This window comes from Lissotriton vulgaris, chromosome 1_1 (genome assembly GCF_964263255.1).
Source record: "Lissotriton vulgaris chromosome 1_1, aLisVul1.2, whole genome shotgun sequence".
NCBI lineage: Eukaryota > Metazoa > Chordata > Amphibia > Caudata > Salamandridae > Lissotriton > Lissotriton vulgaris.
This window is the reverse complement of record NC_141685.1, coordinates 1,636,650,928-1,636,664,229: the sequence shown is the minus strand read 5'-3', so window position 1 is coordinate 1,636,664,229 and position 13,302 is coordinate 1,636,650,928. Positions and strand designations below refer to the sequence as shown.

At 46.3% G+C, this 13,302-nt stretch overlaps 1 protein-coding gene across 2 annotated transcripts in view; it reads left to right on the top strand.

Moving 5' to 3' along the window:
• Positions 1 to 9,680, top strand: part of TNPO3 (transportin 3) — a 1,270,791-nt gene extending 1,261,111 nt beyond the window's left edge. For both annotated transcript variants that reach the window (XM_086918869.1, XM_086918868.1), the window contains exon 23: positions 8,454 to 9,680. The gene's annotated coding sequence lies outside the window, so the exon portion shown is untranslated. The remainder of the gene's footprint in view (positions 1 to 8,453) is intronic.
• The last annotated feature ends 3,622 nt before the right edge of the window (positions 9,681 to 13,302 follow it).

The window sequence follows — 13,302 nt, the reverse complement described above, 5'->3', positions numbered from 1 at the left end:
CGTAATGACGACCTAAGAGCACCATATACTCTTAAGGACATCACTGCACTTACAGTGCCCAGGAATGGCCCTGGGTACTGTAGGGGCACAGGGCTGGTGCACCTGTGCCCACACCAATGGCATAGGCACCCAGCTAATGGGGTGACTGATGTATGCCAGGGCAGTGGGTTTGTGGGCATGGCACACAGGGATGTGTGCCTTGTCGGCTCTTTGTTTAGTTCTGTACCTAGACACGCAACCTGCAAAGGCAGTGTGTTGGTGTCAGGGTACAGGGCCCCTAAGGGTGGCACAAAAAGTGCTGCAGCCCTTAGGAGTCTGCACGGGTCACCACGCCCTGGGTACCTAGGGTACCATTTACTGGTACCCTAGGTACCCTGACAGGTGGCAAGAGAGGCCAATTGGGTTTTAGTTTCAACACAGTTTTAAGGAAGGAACACAGGCCCTGGGTACCTGGTTGGCAGATGCCCAGGGCACAGTCAAGTTAAAGCACATCAGCAGTTCAGAAAAAAGTGGGGTCATACCAATTCAAGAAAGATGGCACTTTCTCACAGTCCTTGATTGCCAGAGCGGATGATATCAGTTGTTTACATACCAAAGTAGTGCAAGGCATTTTACGCCAGTGGGTCAAGAACACAGTGTCAAAAGATTAGCAGGTTGGAGTTGCCGCATGTGCAGCGTTAGACTTAAGCCTTCCCACCCAAAGTTATGACAAAGCTCCAGAATGACGGGGCTCAAGTCAACCTGATAACCCCGAATTGAGCTAGGAGAGTAGTACCCAGAGCTTCTCGGCATAAGAATCTGTCCTCCGATCAGGCTACCAATTCAAGAGGGTCTGCAGTTGTTGCAGCAGGGCTGAGCCTTCCAACAAAATCTACATAATCTACACCTCCATGTACGAAGCTGCAGCAGAGGACGACTTTTGATCTGCTGCCTGAGGTGGTGGAAGTCCTCCTTTCCCCAGGCGCCCCTTTCATGAATTCTATTAATGGTGGTTGCTGCAACAGATTTGTGTCCTGGTGTGGTATTCGAGCAACTGACCATTAAGGTGTCAGATGTTGTTTTATTTATTTTCTCTTTGGTCCAGCACGCCCTGCCAGTAAGCACTATTAAAGGTGACAGTCTTCCTCATTTTGATTACTTCACCTCGTTCCATGCCTGAATTTCAAGTCAAGCGCTGGCATTGCACCCTTCCTATACGACTTTTTTCCCGGACAAGTTAGTGTTGAGGATTCGAGTAGCATTCTTGCCAAAAGTTGTGACACCCTTTCACGTTGGGCAATTTATTACTCTGCAGGTGTCCCTCTAAGAAGTTTAGCTTTTATCAACTGGACGCCTAAAAGGCTTTAAGCTTTTATTTTGATTGTTTAAGGGAGGTGCTTTTTGTGGGGTTCTCCGTGGCAGAGAAAGGGAAGGCTGTGCAAGAGAGAACCCTGCTGAGGTAGATAGTCCTCTGGATTAAGATCTGTTACACACTGGGGGGAAAAGCAGCCGGTTGGACTGAGAGCCCATTTCACCTGGGCCAAGGCTGCTACCACTGCATTGGCACGCGCAGTGCCGGTCATTGGCATCTGCCATGCTGCGACTTGAGCATCCGTCCATATGTACACAAAGCACTATTACCTTGACAGCTAGGTCCAGCAGGGCGAACACTTCGCCCTTTCAGTCCTGCAAGACATTTTGGTGAGTCCAGTACTCAGACCCACCACTGGGGGCGTTACTGCTTTGGTATCTACTGGAAGGTTTGGAAACTGCTGTTAGAAGTATACATCAGAAGAACAAGTTACTTACCTTCGGTAACCCTTTCTTGTGCAGATTTCTCACTGCCCTCCCACCTCCTTCCCCTTTATGCGAAGGGCTTCTTTTTAAAATCTGAAAATGTCCCAAGTGATAAAGCTGTACACTTGTCTTACCAGCTATTCACGGTCTGGGTCTGAGGTGTGCAAAGAGTAAAGCAAGTAACTGTTGTCACCACACAGTTAGCACTTATATGTGGTTCCAATATGTCACTGACAATGAGGTAAAATGGGGTCAACAGAGAGCCGCGGCGTTCCACCTGGCAGTACACAAGAGCATTGCTGGTGAAAGTTCTCTGAATCCTGTCAGGGGCCTAGATGAATATTGTAAGGCGAGAAATCTGTTAGATAAGAGTATCCATCAGAAAGATTATTACCAAAAGTTACTTATCCTTATTATTTGAGTTCTACTGAGGGTTTCTCTTCTGTGATGGGGATATTCATATAATAGTGTTTATCTGTAAATGATATGGGTGTTAGAGAATGCCATTGGCAGGTAAATAGTTCCTCTATGCTTGGACACTCGGATAGAGTCCATCCCCCATTTCCATGAGTTGTTCCCTGCCTGTTTGTGCATCCTCTTGCAGAGGTAGTCTGATTGTGAAAGGAATGGGGGGAATAGTGAAGGCAGAACAAGCCAGTGCGCCCCTCCAGTTTGAGCTTCTTTCCCCTCAAAGTGCAGGACACCTGATCTGACCAACTTATAGCTGCAGTTTCCTTGCCTTCGAATTATCCCCTTCTGTCAGACAGGATCCGGAAAGTTTTTGTGAGAAGTAGCCCTAGTGCCGGTGGGTGGCGTTGTTCGGTGCAACGTGGCGTCGTCCGCGTCGGAAGTGACATGCCCAGTGCATATATAGTCACCACCTCTGCGCTCTTGCGTCAGTTCTTTTCTTTCCACACAAGTCAGCCCAAATCCGGAGACATCTACCCCCAGTCAACTTTTGACTGACCTTTTTTAAAATGATCTCCTGGTGTGGCAGGGTGTCCACTGGGAATGTTGGTAACAAGCTCATACCTTTGCCTCTGGTGCCCATAGTGTGACTATGACACAAAGACATGTGTCGACTGCGGTGCCTTGACCCCCAAGGCCTTGAGGCAGGGCTCCCTCAGGCTCTTTGCCGCCCAATGTGCAATGCTGTGACTGTCTCAATCCCTGTCAGAAGGAAAGTCGTGAGATCGGTTGCAGAGCCCAAGTTCTTCGTCCCACTCCAAGTTGTCTTCCGGTAAGTCCCACAAATGAAAGAAGAGTAATAAGTTGACGAGCTCTTCGACTTCGCCCCATCCGTTGAGCTCCAATGAGTGATCATAGTCATTCGAGACTTGGCTCCTCAGTTGAGCTTACGCCTGGGTCAGCTTCGAACCTCCCTGAGTTTCAACTCTGAGGCCATGCACCTCATATTTGGGTGGCCTGTTCCTGCTGGTGCACCTTCAGGCCCGCGAATTCGGAAGGGGCCCCCACTGGTGCTGCACCGTTGGTTCCTCCCCGGCTCCAGTCGGTCCCCTGGGATCCACGGATGGATCCGAACCAGTGTTCGCCATACCATTCAGACCTTCCTCTGCGCTGGGAGCATTGCCAGTTCTAATGTACACGCTTCCAGCTCCTCCCCAATTCGCCAGAGGAGTGTCATCCAACTCCAGCATCATGCCTTCCAGACCAGACCCTGAGTAGTATTCTTATGGGTTGGAATTCGAGGGAAATTAGGAGAGGGTCATTGGACCCTGAGGAATACAAGACCCTTAACCCCAACATGGACTGGTGTGAGCAATTAGCGGTCGCCCGCGGACTGGACAGCTCTCCAGATACTGGCAATGTCTCTCTCCCTATCGTGGCTACGGAGAAGGCTTCTTTTGCTATGGTGCTGGTAAGGGCAGCCGAGGTCCTGAACCTTAGCCTACCCTAATTTGCAGTCAAGACTATTGTCATGTTGGAGGTGCTTTAGCCTGGAGTGACCCCTTGAGAACCTCTTCTCCCATTTAATGAAGCCCTCATTGACCTCCTGCTGGGGACTTGGTCCAAACCCTACACAGGAGCTCCTGTGAACAGGACAACTGCCCGCTGCCACTGCTCTGCCCCAGAGGACGCAGCACCCAACCTCGGAGAGCTTGGTGGTCCAATCCTCCTCCACCCGTGTAAATCCTGGTGCATTCCCTACCGCTCCAACCGATCGGGAATCTGAGAGGCTGGAAAGAAAATGTTTTCTTCCACCAGCCTGGCACTGCAGTCTGTGAACACTACATGCCTTTTAGTCCGTTACTCCCATTCCTCGTGGGATACGATTGCACAGGTGCTGCCCATGGTTCCAGAGGAGTCTCTGGCCATACTCTCTCGAGCAATGGCTGATGGAAAAGGTGCAGCTAAGTTCACAATTCGATGTGGGCTGGACACAACCGACTCGCTGGGCAGAGCAGTGTTTTCATTGGTGGCCTTACTGCGGTACGCCTGGCTGAAAACTGGCTTTTCTGGTGATGTTCAAGCATCGCTTATGACAATGTGCTTTGATGGCATCTGATTCTTCAGAGACAAGATAGACTCAGTACTGGAGTGATTCAAGGATAGCAGATCTACGGCCAGTTTCTTGGGTCTTTCCATAGCCCCTCACCACCCCAATCCTCATTTCAAGGCTATGCAATGGGCTTCCAGCCGTGTCTTTAACTACGCTGCCACCAGAGCGCGTAAGCTTCCCTACCTCTGGTGGCCAAGGACACAGTATCCACAGACCCTATGGCATCATGAAGCCAGAGGTTGGGCCAGTCCACCACTCCCACAGCCTCCAAACCCCTTTAGTTTGCCCTGTTACCATCATAGGCATCCAGTGGAAGGCAGTATATGCCATCACCTACCCTGCTGGATGTCTATAACATCGGACCGCTGGATTCATCAGATTGTCTGAAGGGGCTGATTCCTCCTTTTTGAGACTACTCCTTCAACCATGCCACCCACTTATGACGGGCGAATGGAGGACCATCTATCCTTGCTCTGCCAGGAAGTAACGACTCTCTTGGCTAAGGAACCTATAGAGTACAGATGCCAGAAGTAGTTCGTTTTTATTATTCCCTGCTACTTTCTGGTGCCAAAAAAGATTGGAGACCTTTGTTCTATTCTAGACCTGCGCCCTCTCGTTTTCTTCCTCAAGAAGGTGAAGTTCAAAATGCTCACGCTCACTCAAGTCCGGTTTGTCCTGGACCCGGGACTGGATGGCAGCGTTGACTTGCAAGACGCTTACTTTCACATTCCCTTCCTGACTGCCCACAGGCATTACATACAGTTTGTGGTGGGCTACGAGCTTTTTCAGTTCGCCGTGATTCCTTTTGGTTTTACGAGCGCCCCTTAGGTGTTTACCAATCTGATGGCAATGGATGTAGCTCATCTGCGGAGGTCATCGGTGCCAGTCATCCCCTTTTTCGATGATTGGCTGTTGAAGGTGACTCACCCCAGGCTGTCTGCCACCTTCAGACGATGGGGGACCTTCTTCACTTGCTGGGGTTCAGTATAAACTTGGCAGTCAAACCTGACTCACACTCAGACACTCCCTTTCATCTGAGCCATTCTGGATGCTGTGCTGTTTTTAGCCTATCCTCCAGAATTTCAAGTCCTGGATACTCAGGCAGTGATACCCATGTTTCAGCCTCTATCCTGGATTTCTGTGAGACGGACTCTGAGGCTGCTGAGTCTCATGGCCTCCTGCATCCTGCTTGTGACACATGCCCGCTGGCATATACAGGCTGTGCAGTCAGACCTGAAGTTCCAGTGGGAGCAGCATCAGTGGAATCTCTTCAACATGGTCCAGAGCTCGTAGGGAACTGCAAAAGATCTGCAGTGGTGGTTAAGAACTACAATCGGGTCAGGGCCAGACCCTTTCCCTCCCCAACTAGGTCTGACAATGGTGACAGATGTATCACTCTTGGGATGGGTGCGGCCATCTGGGATAGGTGAAGATCAGAGGTCTCTGGCCTCTGTCGGAATATGGACTCCACATCAACCGTCAGCTATTGTGTCCTCCATCAAGGGAAATCTAGTGCAGGTTTTCAGCCAACTCGACCACCCTGTGGTACTGCAACAAACAGGGTAGGGTAGGGTTGTAGACCCTCTGTCAAGAGACCCAGTATCTCTGGCCATGGCTCACGTCAGGGCATTTCCCTGGTGGTTCAACACCTGGCGGGCTCTCTGAACTCCAGGACAGACTAACACAGTCAAAGGTTCCTAGAGGATCCCAAATGGCTGTCCATCCGGAGATGATGCACGGTCTTTTTCGGCTGTATTGAGAGCCTTGGTTAGATCTGTTTGCCACCGTCGAGATCGTGCAGTGTCAGCAGTTCTGCGCACTCGAGTTTCCAAGGTGGCTCTCGCACAGAAACGCCTTTTGTCTCGCCTGGAGCTCAGGCCTCCTGTAAGTCTTTCCACTCATACCACTCCTGCTTAAAGTTCTCAGGAAGATGGGAACGACTGGCCCCAAATCATTCTTGTGGCTCCGGACTGGGCCCGGAAAGTTTGGTGTCCTGAACTGTTGAGCATGGCCATCGGTCTTACGATCTGAATGCCTCTTCTGGACATTATTCTGTTACAGCAGCAGGGAAGGGTGCTCCACCTAAAACTGTCAATGCTCCGTATTTAAGTGTGGAGATTAGGTGGCGAAAGCTGACCGCTTTCGTCCTTCTGCCCAAAGTCTGCACTGTTATCTTGCCATACAGGCATCCCTCCATCAAGACTGTATACGCCTGCCATTGGGGCAAGTTTGTTGCATGGTGTGCAGAAAAACAGATTAACCTCTTTTCTGCTCCCCTCTCTTGGGTCCTTCTCTTTATCCTTTCTCTTGCCCAACTGGGCTCAGCTCTGGGCACCCTAAAGGGCAATCTTTCTTCCATCTCAGGCTTTCTGTGGTTGCTTGATTAGCCACCCATCTTCAAATCCCCTGTTCTAAATAAGCTCTTGAAAGGTTTGCAACACTTTTCCACCTTCATAATGCCTCAGTGGGCCCTTAATCTGCTCTTAACTTTTCTAATGTGCTCTCCCTTTGAGACATTGCACAATTGTCCTCTCAGGCTGCTTGCCATCAAGAAGGCTTTCATGATGGGAAAAACTTTCTGCCTGGCTGGTCAGCGAGCTTCAGGCTTTGTCATCCAAGCCTCCTTGCCTGAACATCTACCCAGACAATGTGGTTCTTTGCACAAGACCTTTCTTTCTGCCAAAAGTTTTCACTCCCTTTCATGTGGGTCAGTCCATCATTTTTCCTACTTTTTGCGCTCCACCTCAGGAAGAGGAGCGACTCCACATTCTGGACACAAAAAGAGCTTTGTCGTTCTACCTTGACCCCAAAAAAGAATTCCGGGTGGACAACCAACTCCTAGTGCGGTATGTCTGAGCAAAGAAGGGAAAGGCTGTGCAGAAACGGACCCTATCATGATCTGCATTAAAATCTGCTAGGCATTGTCCAAGAAGCAACTGTCTGAGTGCTTGCATGCTCCTTCCACCAGAGCCAAGGCTGTGACCACTGAGTTAGCACGCAGAGTCCTGATCCTGAGATCTGCCAAGCCACTGCTTGTACTTCTCTGCATTCGTTCATAAAGCACTACTGCCTGGACATTCTGGTTCGTAGGGATGAGCACTTTGCTTGTTTGTTCCTACAGGATTTTTTGGTGTGAAATTGTTTCGCAGACCCTCTTCCAGGTAGGAATTGCCTGGGTAAATCTACGACAGCAGTCTCTATCAGATGAACATGTTAATTACCTTCGGGAACGCCTAATCTGGTAGATACTATTCAGCTGCAGATTCCTTACCGACCCCCCTGTAGCCCCCCCCCAATCCTCCCCGCTCCGCCAACTGATATCTTGGGACAGGGCTTTCCCGTTTCAGGGTCCTAGTTTTCCACATTAGTGGTCCGTGTTCTTCGGGGCTCCGCGCTCTTGGTGTAGAAAGTCTGTGACATCAGCGCTCTGGGGTGGCACCTATATAGGCACTTGACATTCCACTTTTGGGACAGCCGGCAATGCTACAAGGAGCAGAGCGACACCACCTACCAGGGCACATGGGTACTGCTCATGAAAAATTTCCAGATCCAGTCTGACACCTGGGGGGGTAATTCTGAGGTGAGGAATATGCGGCTAAAAGTCTCTATCAGGAAAGGCTTTACCAAAGGTAAGTTACTTATTCTTCTGATACTTACCAATCTGAGGACATGCAGTATGTTTGAGGGTAAGTTTGAAATATTTTGTACTGAAGTCTGACGTTTTTCAAAGGTCTAGTATATATTTTATGGTTCCTACTTAGCATGTTATGATTACATTTGTCTTGGTGTCAGAGTTGATTTGAGTGTATGTTGGAAAAGTTAAAAATAAATGTAAATCATGTGGTGGGATTTCAGCACTTGATGGTTAGTGAGCTCAGAGTTTGTTTGCCTGCCACTTCTCAAGATATTACCAGACTTGTATGTCAGGTGATGTAATGAAGATGTTGTTTCATTGAGCAAGAGCATTGTAGCATGCACATAGTTGAAGTTTCATCTACTTGATCTATGCATTTTTCAATGAATAATTGGGTGGCTTAAATGTTGAGCTCCTGCATTCCGGTACCTATTGCCTATCACTGCAGTCGCAATTAAGAAATGTGTTGAGTACTAAAATGTGTTCAAACTTTGACCCTATTTTCCCTTCCCTCTTGTATAGGAATGTCTATTATCAGAAGACAGGTGAAAATGACAAAAAAATATCCCACAATCAGAAAACTTCATTGTGGATGAAGGCTTTCACTCACGCTAGTGCGTAATGCCAAAATCGAAGCGGAAAGGAGCTAATCGAAGAATGAGAAGCGCTTCGCTTCGAGAAGGCGATCCTGTGAAGTTACTGCTTGTGAGTGAAGAAGGAATGCTAAAGAAAAAAACAAAGATGCAAACAAGAGATAATAGATGGCTGCAGCCTGGCCGTATGGCATCGTGTGAAGAGGGAGGAAACTGGTTTCCTTGAAGAACTCATTTTAAAAATTTAAAAAATAAAGAAAAACGGAAAAAAACAGAAGAAACAAAAATATAATACAAAAAAAGTTGAAAGAATTTGCCTGGCAGCAAAAGAAAAAATGGAGCTAACTTTCTGTGAAATGAAAATACATTTACTTAATGGAAATGTGGAAATTAGAGGAGGAAAGAAATCAAATTAGCCTGCGTGGAGGGGAAGGGAAAGATGCATTTTTTGCCTGCTTCAAAGATGGGTGTCTCAGTTGCCTTTCCACCTCAATTCAAATGGGGACGTAAAGATGCAAAATGTGTTACTTCTCTCCCTGCCCCTTCCTTCCCTTCTGTGCCTTCCGTCGCTCACCTTGCTCATCCAACCCTACCTCTTCCTGATAAAACGGACTTGAGTAGTTGCACAGTTTTCATAAGGCAAATGTAAGTTTCGCCCTATGGAGCACACCTTTTGAAAGTTTTTTTTGTTTGTTTTTGTTTTAAGTATCAGCTGGAGAGCTGTTTCTGATCGTTCTCCTGGACTCTGCTGCTGCCACATCTTTTTTCATTAAATCTTGTAACAGCCTCTACAAACAGTGCTTGCTTTTCTGATTGGGCTGTTATTAGTATTTTGTTTTTTTAATTTTGGTTATGGTGGGCTGAGTTTAGTGTTCAGCTATACCATGACTGGCATGTTTTATCCTAGTGAAATCCAAACATTTATTAACTTAAAGTTTAATTGGAAGGTGTCGGGTGGGGTGGGTTATGGATTGGACAAGGAAAACCATTTAAATTGGCATTAAACTAAATTGCCCCACGCAGGCTTTAGGTTTCAAGCGTATGCTGTTCCGTCTGGTGTTGTAGCCATCTCGCGAACAATAAACGAAAAAACAAACTAAAAAAAAATAAGGAAAAAATAAATGTAAAAAAATTAAAATCTTAATACATTTTTTGACTCACTTGTTTCCTTTAGTTTACTGTGTGTATTCACCCCAAGTATGTATGTGTAATGATGGAGATCTCATACTAATCTGTGATTATCCGTGGTTCTTCATGCTTTTCTGCATTTGTTTGGGAACCTTGCTCCATAGGAGACCAGGCTGATGCTCTAACTGGAAGAAATGTGGATGATCCAGATCTATGCATGTCCTCTAACAGCAGATGACCGTGCTTTAACCTTCTTCCTTCATGTCACCAACACCTCGTTTTCGCACCTGTTTGGATCAGAAACTGCTCTTGTGCCACATTTTACCTCTCCCTTTGTCAGGTTTGGTTGTACTTACGTTATTAAGAAATAAGTCTGTTTTGATTTTCGTTCAGGGTCCGAACATTTGCTCCTGACTGTGATATTTATTCATTGAAAAAGTATGCAAATTATTCTAAATAATGCAGTCCTGCATCATAAAGTGATGAAACAGTGGGAGCTCTAGTTACTGATCTGACAGATGTTCCCTTTGAAAGGGAAATGGATCTATAAAGATGCTAGTAATATTTGTGATATTGTCTGCGCCACCACACCCAAAAAATAGACACACGGTTCTGAAGCTTATTGCACTGTCACTCTTATTTTTATAAATTGGTTTTATACCGTTTAAAAAAAAATCCTTCCCAGTAAATCTATTTAGGCACATGATTCTGAATGTAAGTTGTGTTAGGGAAAGGAAAGTTTCTGTGATTTGTGTACCCTGTGTTCCTGGGTTTTATGGGGCACCAGAAAGTGCGGCTATGAGGCAAATCATTTTGCACCGTTTCGCAATCAGAATGATACGGTTTAGCCCTCTGTGATGTTCATTTTTAGTCAGTTTTAGATGTTTTTGGTTCTTGAACATAGCTAGAAAGAGACCAGGATGATGAGCCAGGCAGACTTCACAAGTGACATAGGAGCCATGAAGGCACATTATTGCCTGTTGACCATTCTGATAATGTTAACAATTAGGTAAGACATCCAAAATCGCATCTGAATGTAAGCATTCCCAGTGGGTGAATTTTCAAAGTCTGACCTGTATGCAGTGAGTAAAAAGGATTTAGGCCTGTATTTATTTATTTATTCAAGCCTAATTTATTTTCATAGCGAGACGAACCCTTATTACTTATTCATATAGATTCTGATTGAGAATCAGTTTGAACCCACTGTTAGAAAAAAATATGCCACAGTATAAACATAAACCAGGTAATGAGTTATCCAACATTTCTTTTATTTCACTTAATTTCAGAGTTTTGTATTTCAGGCAGCCATTCAAATTTGATGAACGTACACCGTGATGAGGAATGGCTGTATGTGTGTGTGGCCTATTTCTCATAAAAGTATTTTATGCAGAGCAGTGTTCTCTTGATCATTTGGTTTACCAGCAGTGCTGCCATATTAGTAGCTACTCCAGAGCTCAGCCCTCGAAATGGAGGCAACAGTGTCAGTTTGCCTGTGCCCCCGCAACAGTTTTTCGGCATCATGGGTGCAATTGTGGTGCTTAAAGAAGGCAGCAGCTGGGTTTCACACCTCCATCCAAATTTAGGTCTGTAAATCTGGACCTTGGGCTCTTAAAATTTGCTTCTCATATTCCCACACCCCCATGTTGCTTAAGGATGTTCTTTCACTCCTTCACAAAGAAGCCACACTGGTGGTTCCAGTCAAGGAGAAGGCCCTGAGGTAGTGGTATTTTTATTTTCTGGCACAATACCTAAATGAAGGTTAGATGTCTAGACTCTAAAAATGTCTCAGAGAAGTACATAGTGGTCTGCAGGTGAACAGTAAGGTCCATATTCAACCCTCAAAGGCACCCCTCGCAATGCTTGCACATTGGCAGTGCCTCAGCATGCCCAAGCGACCCTATACGCAGATCCCTACAAGAGAGAACCACTTGCGTAAGCACCCCATACCTGATGGTCAACTACTCTCATATTGTGGTATGCCCCACAAGACTTGGCATGAAGTGTCAAAAGCATTCAGTGAGTGCCAGTGGTACGCAAAGAAACGCCAACTACAGGCACATAGGCACAACCACAGCACTCTGCAGGTGCATCCCAGCAACAAGTCAGGACAGCCCTCATAGAGCTACTCGTGGAGAAACTAGCCCGACTACTACAAGGCACTCCAACAAGCCTCTACTGCTGAGGAGATTGACACCACGCTTCATCAGTGAGACTCTTCTGACTTATCTGATAAGACATTGACTGTGAGGGGACGGGCTGCCAGGTTTTAGGACTCGCCAAGTCTCTGAGCTCAGTGGAGAGATACTCCTAGCCATGCCACCCCACACGGTAGTGCTACTGGTAGTACCTGTGCTCTACCTTTTATTCTGCCCTTGTCAGTCAAGAGCCTTTGCTAAGTCATTGCACTGTTGCTGCACATCTCTAGAATCAGTAGACCCACGTTTATTCCTATTAAGCAAACAGGCTCATCTAACCTAATAATTGAAAACTAATCATTGAAAGCAGTTTGACTCCGTCTTTTAAGAAGGAGAAAGATTGTTTGTGGTTTTAAATTTCTGTTCTCATTAGAAGTCCTTTTTGATTTTACAACCACAGTAGTAATTCATTGGGATGATTCTGGATCTTATGTATGATAAAGCTTCCCTCCCACCCGTAATGATATTTACCTTGTTCAAGGAAGGTTAAGTATATTTTGTTGGCTGGTATTCTTTTTCCCACTGTCTGTGCCTCCTTATTCTTATGGGGCCTGATGTTGTCATACATCTTTTTTGCCACTTAAGGTGAGTATCTTAATGGCACCTTAATACTGGGTACCTGAGTTCATAGTGGAACCACATCCTGGTCTTCATTATTTTTTCCCCTGCAAAGATTTACTAGATGCTTCTTTGATCGACTCTGGCTCACAACCTACTGGTTGGAGAACCGCTTGGACTAAAGCAGCTGCAGAGGAAGCAGTCTTGTCAATCTGACAGTTGAGGGAAGGCTCACACATGAATAATCTTGTGGTACATAGTCTCTAGGAGAGGGAAGAGTACATCTCTACATCGTGAGGCATGCCGCAAGTAGATCTTTTCACCTCTCAGAATGGGAAATGTATGGTGTTCAACTCTGCAATTGCCTTTGTAAAGTCCCTGGGCAACATTTTCAGTCTCAAAAGGAATTTGATTTAAATACGGCTTTCCACTGGTCTATCTCTTACTGAGGGTCATTAAGAAGATAGAGACATGCAGTAGAGGTCATCCTCGTAGCTTAAGCGTGGGCAAGAAGGGCTTGGTGTTGATTGTCTGGAACCTCTGCATGTTTCCCATGGAAACTGCTGTTCAGGGACTGTTGTATGTACCTGAATGTTCATTGCTTGAAAGTTGAAAGGTAAGCCTTGGGCCAAAATACACTGCTGAAAAAGGTATTTAAAACAGTTCTAGTAGCAAGATGGGAGAGCTACTAAATGTATGTACTCAGTCAGATGGAATCACTTCATGAGTTAGTGCACTTCAAAGGTTAAGACCCTCCTTTCAATGAAAATGCATATAACAACAGTTTGCTGTATTCCTGGCCAAGGAGGGCCTCAGGGTAGACACATAGCACTGGTGCCTGGTAGCTTTGTCTGCTTTCTAAGGCACACCGGAACATAACGTTTTTCCAGGAGATCT